The sequence below is a fragment of the Palaemon carinicauda genome, chromosome 12, assembly GCF_036898095.1.
Source record: "Palaemon carinicauda isolate YSFRI2023 chromosome 12, ASM3689809v2, whole genome shotgun sequence".
In the NCBI taxonomy this organism is placed as follows: domain Eukaryota; kingdom Metazoa; phylum Arthropoda; class Malacostraca; order Decapoda; family Palaemonidae; genus Palaemon; species Palaemon carinicauda.
Window position 1 is genome coordinate 139,949,598 of NC_090736.1, and position 12,321 is coordinate 139,961,918.

At 37.4% G+C, this 12,321-nt stretch overlaps 1 long non-coding RNA gene across 1 annotated transcript in view; it reads left to right on the forward strand.

Moving 5' to 3' along the window:
- Positions 1 to 7,601: 7,601 nt before the first annotated feature.
- Positions 7,602 to 12,321, forward strand: part of LOC137650666 (uncharacterized) — a 56,587-nt gene continuing 51,867 nt past the window's right edge. Inside the window, exon 1 of the long non-coding RNA XR_011046032.1 lies at positions 7,602 to 7,803. This is a non-coding gene — a long non-coding RNA (uncharacterized lncRNA). The remainder of the gene's footprint in view (positions 7,804 to 12,321) is intronic.

Here is a 12,321-nt window from a genome sequence, read left to right on the forward strand (position 1 = left end):
TATATATATATATATATATATATATATATATATATATATATATACGTTATAAAGGTATGTATGTATGTATGTATATATATATATATATATATATATATATATATATATATATATATATATATATATATATATATTCATATATATATATGAATATATATATATATATATATATATATATATATATATATATATATAAATATATATATATATACATATATATACACATTATATAGGTATGTATATATATGTATATAACATTCGAACAAATCCACCAGTTGCTTGTATTTCTCAGAATTAAGATTCTCTCTCTCTCTCTCTCTCTCTCTCTCTCTCTCTCTCTCTCTCTCTCTCTCTCTCTCTCTCTCTCTCAGTCCAAAGGTAACGAATACAAACTGAAAATATATAACACTATTCGGAACTCTCTCTCTCTCTCTCTCTCTCTCTCTCTCTCTCTCTCTCTCTCTCTCTCTCTCTCTCAGTCCAAAGGTAACGAATACAAACTGAAAATATATAACACTATTCGGAACTCTCTCTCTCTCTCTCTCTCTCTCTCTCTCTCTCTCTCTCTCTCTCTCTCTCTCTCTACAAGTCCTTTAATGAACTTATCCCGTATCCAGGATTCTTCTTCATATTTATTTTAAGAATTCGTGAAAATAACTAACAAGATGATATTTTCCTTTAAAAGAATATTCTCCTCTACTGTATGACTCGCATATGAATGAGACGGTGTCTACCTCCGTGGGTAGAAGATAAAGGGAGAGAAAGATAAAAGATAATGGGAAATTTCAAAAATATAGGAAAATTACCATAGAGATAATCATTGTGCATATCTAAAAGCTGCCAAAATTCATAGTTTCCATTAAGGAAAATATGCATAAAATATTGCTGTAAATAATATAAAAAAGGATTGCCCTGAAAAATTAAAAATACTGTTAGGTAGCAAATATATAATAAAAAAAAAAAAGATAACTAAAAAAGCACACTGTGAGTGCAGATCTCCGCCATGGCAGCTTATTTCTCGAATCCAGCTTGCATTTTACAGAACTAATTTAGACTGTAGATGTATTTAAAGTCTGTGTGAAAACCATGTACGAAATTGGGGTTAAGGTTAAGGTTAATTCGGTCAACCTTTTGCTCAACCTTGACCTTGACCTTTGACCTAAGACTTTCAAAATTAAATAAATTCCATGTTTCAACATAACAATTGATCCCTGAAATTTTCACTACTCTAAGAGTAAAATTTTGTCCAGGAAATTGTCCCCAAACAAACAAACAGACAAATAGGAGTGAAAACAAAACCAACTCCCAACTTCGTTGGCGGAGGTAATAATTTATACTAAATGATAAGAGAAGCCTTATGTAAAACATTAGTGAATAATAGTAATCATAGTGGGAAGGTCTGTGGGAAAACCGAAGACAGAATGAATTAAAATTTCATAAATGAAAACATTATGAAAAACGAGAGTTAGGAAGAATAATTAATAATATTTAATATCAACAAAACTTTTATTCTTCTGACTAATTTATCGATCGATTAGAAAAAAAAAGGAAAACTAAATAGATACAGAATCATTCGCTATAAAATCCAAAATTAATTCATCCGAAGCGAGTCCAATTTCATTTTAGTGCAATAATTGCAAATCAGCTGTTGACGAGTGCATTGCAAATCAGCCACTGACAAGAGGCAATTATCCGCTATAATATGGATTATCTTGCCACCAACACACTCATCTGTGATCATTGTATGAAGGGAATCAAGAACTGAATAGCTCTCTTGTTATAATAAGGCCAGAGGGGAAAAGCTGTGGGTTTCAAGCCTTACCGTTACCCATCAGTGACTGTTGGTAGATTTCAAAAGTTCTAACTTGCAGCAAATGCTTTTATGTTGAACAGGGTACGGCTCATTTTTCCTTTGCCTATGCATACACCGAGTAGTCTGACCTATTCTTGTTATAATAATGCTGTGATGCCGGAAGGGAAAAGGTGTGGGTTTCAGGCCTTACTGTTACCCATCAGTAGCTGTTGGTAGATTTCAAAAGTTCTAACTTGCAGCAAATGCTTTCATGTTGAACAGGTTACCGCTCATTTTTGCTTTGCCTACATATACACCGAATAGTCTGGCCTATTCTTTCTTTATTTTTCTCTGTCCTCATACACCGGACAACACTGATATTACTAGATAATTCTTCTTCGTTTAAGGGGTTGAATACTGTACTTTAAATGTTCAGTGGCTACTTCCCTTTCGGTAAGGGTAAAATAAACTCTTTAGCTATGGAAAGCAGTTTTTCTAGGATGACACAAAAATCAAACCATTATTCTCTAGTTTTGGGTAAAGCCATAGCCTCTGTACCATGGTCTCCCACTGTCTTGGGTTAGAGCTCTCTTGCTTTGGGGTACAATCGGGAACACTATTCTATATTATTTCTCTTGTATATATGAAAAATTAGTTGAATGTTGTTACTGTTCATAGAATATTTAATTTTGATAGTTCATTACTTTTCATATAATTCATTTCCTTATTTCATTTCCTCACTGGTCTATTTATCTCTGTTGGAGCCCTTGTGCTTGTAGCATCCTGCTCTTTCAACTAGGGTTTTAGCTTAGCTTATAATAATAATAATAATAATAATAATAATAATAATAATAATAATAATAATAATAATAATAAAAATTCGGGCTGGATGGAGGGAAGGGGTGCATTTAAGCCCTCCCAACAGGCCTAGAACACTGTTACAAGCGGCGTTCATAACTTCATGGGTCACAAATTGCTTCAAGAAACAAAGGGAGTTAATAATTGATAATTTTGTAATTATTCTTATATTTGCACAAAGTAAATAAAGGCATTAGACCATCTTTTCTATATAATAAAGAGCATTTGTCTTGGTATTATATATATATATATATATATATATATATATATATATATATATATATATATATATATATATATTCAGTCACGCTCAACAGCATTACCATTCGCATAACTACCCAGTCTCTCTCCCGTCCCTCGGGCAGGGGAGAGAAGGAGTAGTCATACCTGGTAAGAGGTATGTATCCGTCATTATTGGCGGGTCGCGTAAACTACCTCACAAATAAATAGACACTCGTATGTGTCCACACTGACATATTGGAAGTGCCTTGTTGGAAGGCGCCTTCCAATATTGTATTCTCTTCGCCCACTGGTGCCAGTAGGACATCCTATTTCCGTAAGGCATCACTCATTGATTCTTTTGCAGATCGAACGCTTGAGTTATCAAGCTCCACCCCGTGGTTGAGAGAATACCGCGAACAATCATTTAGCATTATCGGAGAGAAGAAATAAAGAGGCATGTCATAAATGTAAGTCTCTCTCTCTCTCTCTCTCTCTCTCTCTCTCCTCTCTCTCTCTCTCTCTCTCTCTGCAGATGGACTAAAATGTCTTTGAGATATCCAGAATCCTTGTATTTCCTTTTAACTCTCTCTCTCTCTCTCTCTCTCTCTCTCTCTCTCTCTCTCTCTCTCTCTCTCTCTCTCTCTCTCTCTCTCTCTCTCTCTCTCCTTTATTCCAGTATTTTTTTATAATTCTTACGTACCATTCACCAATCTGATGCAATTTCCAATCCTTCTTCATAAAAAACATCTACGTCTCGGTGATGTTGTCCAGTAAAAAAAAAAAGCGAAACCAAAGAAAAAAAATGAATATAGAAAGTTGCAATCTTTAATCGTTAACTATCAAATAATTCATTGGTTATGCAAAGAGTAATTTGTCCTTCCCTTCTCAAATGACAACATTATTTGTGTCTTTTTTTTTTTTTTTTTAAATTACATTGTGCTTGTGTCAAGAGTATTGTGTTGCCTTAAAGTTACTTGCTTTTGATATGCTTGTTTTTATTGTTACCTCCGTCAACGAAGTTGGAAGGAGGTTATGTATTGCTCCTTGTGTGTGTGTATTTGTTTGTGAACAGCTCCCCGACCATAATTTTAATCGTAGAGTGATGAAACTTGCAGGGATTAACTGTTATGTAAAAAGCTGGAAATGATTAAATTTTGGAAGGCCATAGAAAAGGTCAAGATCACAGTCAAAGAAAATGTTCATTTCACGTAATCAGCCATAAGTTTGGACATCGTTATCACAGGGACTTCAAACTTTGTTCATATTTGAGTGTATGAAAATCCACTCCAATTAAACATGTTAAGGTCAAAGGTCAAGGTCGAACAAAAGGTCGAGAAATAAGCTGCTGCGGCGGAGTTCTGCGCTCTAGTGAATGCCCTTCTAGTTGTTGTTGTTTTTAGATTATGATTCCTCTTTTTTTTTTTTTACATTACTAGCTCTTGCTCCTATGACATCGAATATTTCATATATGCATGACTGAGATTCTGCAAAGGTTTGTCCTAAGGAATTTGAACTCTTCAGTTTTGCAGACATTCAGTATTTGACAGCATTACGGAGACAAACATTATTATTATTATTATTATTATTATTATTATTATTATTATTATTATTATTATTATTATTATTACTTGCTAAGCTACAGCCCTAGAGGGAAAAGCAAGATGCTATAAGCCCAAGAGCTCCAACGGGGAAAATAGTCCAGTGAGGAAAGGAAATGAGGAAATAAATAAACTACAAGAGAAGTAATGAACTAAATAGAATATTTAAGGAATAGTAGCAACATTAATATAAATCTTTTATTTATGAACTATAAAAATATAAAAAACAAGAGGAAAAGAAATAAGGTAAAATAGTGTGTCTGAGTGTACCCTCAATCAAAGAGTAAATGTTCGGCAGAAGCGAAGTAAAGATAATTCTCGATATTCAGATATTTAACAATACGTCACTAATGAACTAAACTACAAAGACTGAACATTGAAAAGTATTTTATACCTCGAACATTACGTCACTACACAAGATATCCCCTGTGAAATATTGAAAGTCACTTTACGTATTTATCAATACAACAGAATTCGAAAGTCATTTTAAATGTTAAACGATAAGCATCGATTTCAAAAGCTACAACGACTAAAACCTTATTGTTTTTTTAATAGTTTTTACAACTGTGGCAATATATTCTCTCCAAAGAGGTCAGATATAAGCCTATTCTTGCGAGTCATGTTACTACAGGTAGTAGGTTGGCCAGGGCACCAGCCACCCGTTGAAATACTACCGCTAGAGAGTTATGGGGTCTTTTGACTGGCCAGATGGTACTACATTGGACCCTTCTCTCTGGTTACGGTTCACTTTCCCTTTGCCTACACATATCCACACTGAATAGTCTGGCCTATTCTTTACATATTCTCCTCTGTCCTCATACACCTGACAACACAATTACCAAACAATTCTTCTTCACGTAAGGGGTTACTGCACTAATTGTTCAGTGGCCACTCTCCTCTTGGTAAGGGTAGAAGAGACTCTTTAGCTATAGTAAACAGCTCTTCTAGGAGGACAATCCAAAATCAAACCATTGTTCTCTAGTCTTGGGTAGTGCCATAGCCTCTGTACCATGATCTTCCACTGTCTTGGGTTAGAGTTCTCTTGTTTGAGGGTACACTCGAGCACACTATTCTATCCTATTTCTCTTTCTCTTGTTTTGTTAAAGTTTGTATAGTTTATATAGGAGATATTTATTTTAATGTTGTTACTCTTCTTAAAATATTGTATTTTCCTTGTTTCCTTTCCTCAGTGGGCTATTTTCCCTGTTGGAGCCTCTGGGCTTATAGCATCCTGCTTTTCCAACTAGGGTTGTAGCTTAGCTAGTAATATTGATAATAATAATAATAATAATAATAATAATAATAATAATAATAATAATAATAATAATAATAATAATAATAATAATAGAACTATAACTCTCCCCTTAGAGACAAGTTACTGGAGATAGAAATTACATAACCAAGATGATTTAATGGGATTTTTTTTTTTTATTAATTGAAACAAATTATATTTGATTAGAAATTACAATAAAAATCCCCATGATTTCAAATAAATGAAATAAAACAAATTGACAATTGAAATATTCAAAATAATAACTTTCCTTTTCTTAAAGTAATCATTTACTGATAATTCTCAAGTTAATACAAATATTAATCTCCACTTCTAGAAAAAAAAAGTGTCACCGGAAATAGAAATTACATAACCAAGCTGAATTATCATATGAAATTCACAATTGTTTTTTTTTTTAGGTAATTTCATCAAATGAATCGGTTACTGATAATTATCAACTTGATATGATTACCTGCAAAAAATTAGTCCTCCCTTAACCTACACAACATTCCTCTTCATACATTTCCCCTTTGCTCTTAAATATGTAGGCCTCATATCACCCCTTCCTGAAAGATGTTGAACAACAACAACAACAACAACAACAACAACAACAAAACTATACTTGAAATGCTAAATGCCTTGTAATTCATACGATAAAACTAATTACGAAAGGTCCTGTGGAGAGTAGGGTTCCCCTGCAGTACAGGACCATAAAAGCAGCCCTTAAAGTATAAAGTAAGTAAAGTAACTTAAAAAGTTATAATATGCTCTCAACATTGCTTCTTCACGTACGATCTCATATGTATTTGTAGGTTCGTAACAAGTTTACGTCTCAATTAGCGTTTTCTCTTTGTCAATTATTCCAGTTTAAAGGTTTAAAGGCCACTCATGAATGGCAGAGGCAAGGGACAGTGACATTGCCCTATCAAGCAGGACAATGCCCTAGAGACTGACCATATATACATATGACCAGCGCCCAAGCCCCATCTCCAGTCTTATATATATGATACGATAGAGTTCTGTAGCTTGAGGGTACACTCGAGCACAATATTCTATTTTATTTCTCTTCCTCTTGTTATTTTGAGGTTTTATAGTTTTTGTATAATGGATTTATGTTAATGTTGTTATTCTTAAACTTCTCTTGTACTATATTTCCTAATTTCTTTCCCTCACTAAGATATTTTCCATGTTGGAGCCCTTGCATTTATAGGATCCTGCTTTTCCAACTAGGGCAAGTAATAATAATAATAATAATAATAATAATAATAATAATAATAATAATAATAATAATAATAATAATAATAATAATAATAACCAATTACTCGAAAGTAACTCGATCCTCGTATCCTTATCCTTGTCTAATGCAATGTTTGCGTTTTCCTCGAAGTATTTGTTGTTCCTGAGATCAACATCGAATGCCTCAGCATTCCTCCAATCTCTTCGTATTTAAATCATATACGCTATTCAGTCATTATGAAATGCTGTCACATATAGCCTCATCATAGTTAATAACTTACAGTAGTCTATTTTGATCACTTTTATTGGTAGGTCACATAAGGCTATCTAAAACACAATAGAAAGAAAGCCATATGAACATGTCTAAAAAGGTATAAACATAAAATGCTACATGAACATTATCCTCGGAAATCCTTCGTATATATGTGTGTATGAGGACATATGAATGTGTGCATTTAATTAGGGGTGTCCATGCATTTATTTGCTTACATAAAAATCCCCCCAAAATTCTGGGGAAAATATGCCAGAAAAGTAGTTCATAGCATTTCCTCCCTTTTATCGTAAAACCAGCTGAGTTGAGCATGCATTTAATATAGTTTATTTTGTTCTGTATCCATATCATAGTATTAACAAGAAAGACAATATTGAATAATGATTTAACAAGGAAAAAACATTTTCTCCATTCCAGTTGTTCCTGGAAAAGATGTATTGTTCCGCAGTCGGGTGTGTCATTACTCTACCATTGGTGTTGAAGGAAAACAGGAGAGAGAATACCTCAACTTCTTTCTGATATTTGCTGTAATTATACATCCTACGTTTTTCCAAAGGTTGGTACAGTACAATTGATTGACATACCAGATGAGGTATATTGAAGTATCATTAGGTTTATTTCCATAATAAAGAATATAGAGAGATATGTAGTTTGCAATGTTGGTAAGCCTATTTCGATTTGAGTTGGCAGTCATAGGCTAAGGTATTTTACAAATGGAATAACTTCGTAGCACTAAAATCCCATGTGCTGCGTAAGTCCAAGTCTAATATGTAATGAATATCAGTTGTAATCGGCCATAGAACTTTAAAACAATTTAGAGGCCTCTAGTTTAAATGATTCGTCAATTTCTTTTTCTATTCTATGTGAAATTATGTTTATTTCGAAATATAAAACGAAATTGTTACTGCTGGGTCCAGAGGACCTACAGAAGTATTTTTGACTAAATCTGAATTAAGGTAACCTACCTATAACCGAAAGAAAATGACAGGCCATCTCATTGTTTTTTATGGGTTAGTATATAATTTAATTTTTGGGCTCAAGCCATGTCATCCTGATGGAAGGTTCCTTCAGTAGCTTCCTTAGGGTATATATGACTACAGTAGATATTCCCAGAGAATTGAACTAAAGGTTTCACAGAATTCTAACTTCTGGTGCGAGTACCCTAAAGGTTTCCCTCTAGGATATTGTATATCAACAGGGGATGCATGCATTAACACGCCACGTGGCTATCTGTACCCCACAGAACGTTTACGCTTCGAAGGGGAAAGGTGGCGAGGTAACTGAGGAGCCGTTCCAAAGTTACCCTCCTTCGTTACTGTTACGGTACTCGCAACGTAAACAAACGGTCTGCCATACTGTGTGACGTCACCTCCGTCCCCATTCCTAAGCCTGTAGCTTCCTACATTGGTTGGTTTTTCCCAGTGATCGCTAATTATCTTTTGCATCCTTCGCCATGTCGCAACATTCGGCCTCGCCTTCTTCTGGAAAGTTGAGTACCAGAGTCTTGTATTGTTTAAATAAGCTCTAGCCGTAAAGTAATTTTTTACACTTAAATCTTGTGTTTTGTGGCAGAGCTGTGCCTTGCCCGGAGGTGCCATTTTATGACGCCGCTGTTCGCCTCGCATGTTTTATTTAGTTAGCCAGAACAGCCTTCCCGGCCTTATAACTAATTAAATATCATTAGTTATTTAGTTTTCATTGCTAGAAATTAGTTATATTATGCCGATGGTATTCTTCGGCGTTCTTAGTTAGCCGACCCCATACTAGACTTCTAACCTAGCCTAGGCTGCAGCCTAGTGTTCATGTTTACTTCTGCATGATATAATAAGTGTTCCTAGTGTTAATGTTAATGAAGATATAGGCATTTTTAAACATATACAAGATTCAGTGTTGCACATGTTCTTTCGCCTTCTAGGGACCATACAAGGGACCGTGCCTGGTCCATCCATGTCACACTCCCCTAACCCAACGTTGGGGCCCTTGTATGCTTCCTTATCTCCCCTGTTACCTTCGGGTAACCTCCCTCTGGGTAGCTTTGCTATATCTTAGCCCCCTTACCCGGAATGATTTTCGGGTAGGTTAGGCTAGATCGTTCTTCCCTCTTCCCTACCATAGTATATGGGGGGACCTCGGACAGAACCCCAGAGTACCTATCATTCATCCCAGTCCACCCTTAGGGAACACATTTCCCTTTAGGTATCGACTGAGACTCAAGGTGGAAGGACTCTGCCCTTCCCCCTAGACTGCTCTTGGTTGGGACACGTCCCTTCCTCCCTGTAGCCTAGCGATATGTCTTCCCAGCCCTCCCTAATCTAGGAGAAGACTTTCCTGGTTTAGGTTAGGGTTTGGGGGATTCTATTTTATTATAGTTTAGGACAGTACACCAGTGCTGTGCCTACTCTGAGCTAACCTACCCTAGGGTTGGAGAGCGTTTCTAACAGATTCCCCCACCCTTTGGGAGCTTTAGTGTTGCGACCCCTTCTGCTCCCTCAGACCCCTAACCCCCTCCCCACTCTATCCCTTTGTGTTGGCTTGCCTTCACACCCCTGTCCGCTGTCCTACAATTCCTCCCTTGGGGAGAGTTGTAGGTTAAGCTGGGCTCTTCTGCTTGGCTGGCCGCTCTGCTACACTTCCCCCTCATAGTGGAACTATAGGGTAGTGCCGGCGGAAGATCTCCCTCTCCCTTTTGAGTGTCCTCTGATCCTCCCTTGGATTACCATAGGCATCCAGCCGTCTGCCGCCCCCCTTGGATTACCATAGGCATCCAGCCGTTTGCCGCCCCCCTTGGATTACCATAGGCATCCAGCCGTTTGCCGCCCGATGATAGGCGTATCCCCTCCTATCATGAGAGCACTCCTTCCGGAGGGAAGCAGGTCGGGTATCGGACATTACCCTTCCCCACTCCCTGCTTATCTTTCTCTCTTCTATTTTGGAGCCGGTCCACTGCCGCCTCCGCCTGCCGGCGCTAGCCGCTGACACCCCATGTGACCTTCCTACTTCATAGGATGTTCCTATCTGAGGATTACCTAAGGCGGCAGCCTGCCGGGGGCCGCCGCCGCTGCCGCCGACATCTCAGACAACCCTCCATCTTATGTACCCAGCTAGGTTCACCAGCGCCGGCGACCTGCCGCCGTGCCGACGGTCGCCCTTCTAGGTGTCTCCTACCTCTCTGCTGCTCAGTGTGTAGCCTTAGATGGATTCACCCCGCCGGACCGACCTCCGGCCTGCCGGCGACGCTTCTGCGGCTTCCATGGACAAGCACCCCTTCCTCCGGCTGCCGGCCCCGTGCCGGCAGTCGATCTAATACAGCCGGATAGCCTGACCGCTTTTTCTTTGGTATTTCATACGTTAAAAACAGTGGCTGGGGTGTACGGTTGTACAGCACAATATTTCCAGCATACTCTGTGCTTCTCAGTGCAGTCTCTTGCCGGGACCTACTCAAATATAAGGGGGTTTTATCCTATTTTCCTCCTAAACTCTGCTCTTCCCTAAACTCCGGCTCCTCCCTAAATCCCAGTTTCCCCCTTAACCTCAGTCCCTCCCCCCTTAACACCAGTCCCTCCCCCCAAAGAAAACCTGTTTCTACCTGAGGTACCCCATAATTGTTATTGTATGGCGGGGTTATGTGGGAAAAGTCATGGTCTGGTGGTTTACCCTAATACTCATGTTCAGAAAAGGATAACGAGTATGAAAAATATATGGTTCATATAGGCCTACAGTATTTGGCTAGAAATTAAAGTATCATATATTTGCCTTTTAATCATATGACACTCAACTATTAAAAGTAGATAGAATACATTTTTTTTCTTTCTAATGTTCAAAAAACTATATGGGAGGTAAAATATTACTAATGATGTGCAATATTTTTAATTTGAGAATTCTGGTAGCTTGAGCGATTTTGTGCACCAAATTGTCTCAGGTTGGTTTATTCTACAGATGATAATAGCATATATGATCCTTGAAAGAAGTAGAATAGGCATGACACCTTTTAGGTAGGCCTAAACCACCCAGTAAGGCTTAAGTAAACATGTCAACACCCAGGTTATGGAGGGCCGGTTGGAAACTCGGGATTTTAGGATAGGGTTGAGCACATATTGAATGTAATGCCCTAATCGGGAAAAGGGAGACAATCCTAAATTTTGTCATAATCTATGCATAAAGAAATCCTCGCTCATTGTGTAATATTGCAAATATAATCTACCATATATATGGTTACATTGAGAACAATAGGGATGTTTTACCCTAGGCACCAGGTCCTAATCTAGCTAGCCTGAACTCCTCTCCCACTAAGCGAGACCCAAGAAAATGCTAATTTAATCAAGTTAGGGCAATGCATCCCGACATTCCTTCCGTAATCTAGCGTACAAGGTTATACACTACAATCGAAATCATAGTCAAGATATAAAATTTAAGGCATCCACAATGCGGCCTATGATATAAAGCAAAAAATGTGGCTGGTTCATATGTTTAAACAAGAATTACGGGCTTTCCCTACCTTACCACTTCTCAATATTACAGGAATCTGTACTAAGCTTAACCTAGGATGTGGGATTCTTACCTAGCAAGACTAGGATACCAACCCCATCCTAATGTGACTTACAATGCTGTAGATACTTAAATTGAGGCTATATTCCAACTTTACCTAAAATTCTGTAGAATAAATCAAATTATGGAGGTACTGTATATCTTAATTTAACCTATTGCACAACACATTCCTGTTTAAAACTCAACTCAAACAGTCATAAAACCTTTACTGTACCTTTATATTTTATTGTAATATAAAGAATTATTCAACTTGGCTTATCAAAACTTTATCTAAGGCACAACTAACAAAAATTCATAACAAAACACTTGGCAACTATGTAAAAGTTAAATATCTTGTCAGAACTGGATTTGCTTATAAGTAGTAGTTGTTCCGTAACCGTAATACAAACCACGCTATTTACAAAGGGTTACCTTTTAGCGCAGCTGAAATGGCAAGCCATTAGAATTTAACGAGGGTGTATTACCCCCGCGCTAGTTAGCGGGGGGGTAGGGGAGTGGTAGCTAGCTACCCCTCCTCCCCCTCACACAC